The following is a 2523-nucleotide window of genomic DNA, read 5'->3' on the forward strand; positions in this document are numbered from 1 at the left end:
GTTAACAAGGAAAGGGCAAGCTCTTATTTTTGCTGGTTTTGTCTAACATGTGGCAGGTGAAGAAGGGAGATTTCTTTCTTATAACTACCAGGTGGCATTAGAAGTTGGAGTTCCACTAGTGGGAGTAAAGTTTAGGTCCCCACTCAGCCTCTGCTGATAACAAGGGGAAAGGGTTTATTCTTGCTGTGAGGTAGGGGTAAGGTTTCTGACTCCATATAGGACCTTCATTGATCTCTCCCTGGCTAAGAGGAGTAGAAATGCCTCATTATTATCCCCATGTGACTACCAGCCATATCACTACTGCTGGGGGGTGATGAGAATCCTGACTCCCTCATATGTTTTATCCTACAGCACCTCAATAAAGAGGGGTAAGAATAGCTCATTACTGCTGACTGGGACTGAAAGTCCAGGTTCCCCTTCCCATGGTCCCCACTAACACTGCTGGGGGACAGCTACACTGGTTACTGTCAAATATGATTAAAATTCTGGTTCCCGATCTCTTCTCTTCCCCTGAATCCGTCGCCATGAAGGTGGAGCAGTGCAGTTTTAGCGGGTACAAAATCTACCCCGGACACGGAAGGCGCTACGCCAGGACCGACGGGAAGGTTTTCCAGTTTCTTAATGCAAAATGCGAGTCGGCGTTCCTTTCCAAGAGGAATCCTCGGCAGATAAACTGGACTGTCCTCTACAGAAGGAAGCACAAAAAGGGTCAGTCGGAAGAAATTCAAAAGAAAAGAACCCGCCGAGCAGTCAAATTTCAGAGGGCCATTACTGGTGCATCTCTTGCTGATATAATGGCCAAGAGGAATCAGAAACCTGAAGTTAGAAAGGCTCAACGAGAACAAGCTATCAGGGCTGCTAAGGAAGCAAAAAAGGCTAAGCAAGCATCTAAAAAGACTGCAATGGCTGCTGCTAAGGCACCTACAAAGGCAGCACCTAAGCAAATGATTGTGAAGCCTGTGAAAATTTCAGCTCCCCGAGTTGGTGGAAAACGCTAAACTGGCAGATTCAATTTTTAAATAAAGATTGGATTATAACTCAAAAAAAAAAAAAAAAATTCTGGTTCCCTACTTGGCCTTTCTCACACCAATTTGGTGGTGATGGTGGAGGGGGTGGTAAATTGGAATGCCCCATTATAGCCAGGCAAGGATGAATATCTATGCTTACCAAGCAGCCACTGCTATCATGAGTGGGGATGAGGAAACATTTTTGTTTTTCTATTTGTTTTCCCTTTTCTTTTTTCTATGATGCTAAGCTGAAGTACAGTGTTTATTTTCTAAAAGTTCTCTATCTTGTTAGGTTGCCTTTTCCTTGTCCTTTGATTAGAGAGTAGTTTTTGTTGTTTTTCTCTTTTCTCTTCTCTCTCTCTCTCTCTCTCTCTCTTTCTCTTTCTTTCTAAACTTCTCCTGTGGTGTTTTTAAGTTGTTGACTTCTTAACCACCAAGTTCTGTATTTATGAGGCAAAAAGGAAACCCAGGGAACTCACTACTCTGTTATTCCTTTGATCCTCAGTCCCAGATGGTCTGCCTTCTTCCCTTCACCTTTCATAGTCTTCTTATGTTTGTTTTATGTATAACGTACATGGTTTTTAGTTGTACCTAGAAAAGAAACAAGAAAAATATATCTACTCCATCTTCTTAGAAACAGAAGTCTGAAAGCACTTAAGACTTTTTAGAATCTATAAAGTATAACATTTTAATATATTTTGTTTTAATTTTAGGAAAGAGTAAATGCATATTTTATTAGTATATTAATTCAATGTTACTTAAGATGACAAATCTGTCACAGATTTACCTAATCACTGATGAAATAACCACGGATCTTATTCAGAAATTTCTTGTTTACTTTGATTTGGAAATGACCCAATGAAAAATTAACATCAGGTTCACCATAGAAATTGTCCAAAGGCTACAAAGTCTGCTGATTCAAGAATCTCTAGGGGTATCATGTTTTTTCCATTTCCCCACTTTCTTAAAATTATACTAACATTCCAAACTTGGTCCAATATGATTTCATTTGGGAGGAGTATAACTGTAAAGATAAAAACTCTAGAGCTTTATATCTGGAGTTTTCATGTTGTATTTGCTAATATGTTTTACATTATCTTTCTTTTTCCTTTTTTTCCCCACATCCTAACTGCACTCGTGTAAAAGTGAAAACTCACTCAGTACTGCTTACATTAAGCCTCCAACTTGATGAGAGAGCAGGTTGCTTAAAAAAATAGAAGCTCGTTTGGGAAATGAGGAGTTAGTTAGCATTTTGCCTGTTGAGTCCTTCCTCCTGTTTAGCACATGGATCATCTTAAATGGGTTTGTGCCTGGGTGAGTGTGTGGACATTGGGCTAAGAGGAGCCCATGAAAAGCAAATTTTCCTCAAGTATGAAGGCTACCTGTGAATGTTCTTGGAAGGAGGCCTTTCTTTCTGGTAGGAGGCCAGTGCTCCACGTTTGGCCTGTGGGAAGGATTACTTCCAAGGCTACACCCAGCCCTACTGAGATAGTTCCACTTCATCAGCAGTGAAACG

General features: G+C 40.5%; 1 pseudogene across 1 annotated transcript; it reads left to right on the top strand.

Annotated features, from left to right (window-relative positions):
* The first annotated feature begins 495 nt into the window (after positions 1-495).
* On the top strand, positions 496-1040 carry LOC105532432 (annotated as a pseudogene). Its single transcript, XR_001004977.1, has one exon. The product of XR_001004977.1 is annotated as a 60S ribosomal protein L24 pseudogene (transcript).
* The last annotated feature ends 1483 nt before the right edge of the window (positions 1041-2523 follow it).

This window comes from Mandrillus leucophaeus, unplaced genomic scaffold, assembly GCF_000951045.1.
Source record: "Mandrillus leucophaeus isolate KB7577 unplaced genomic scaffold, Mleu.le_1.0 Scaffold96, whole genome shotgun sequence".
Lineage (NCBI taxonomy): Eukaryota > Metazoa > Chordata > Mammalia > Primates > Cercopithecidae > Mandrillus > Mandrillus leucophaeus.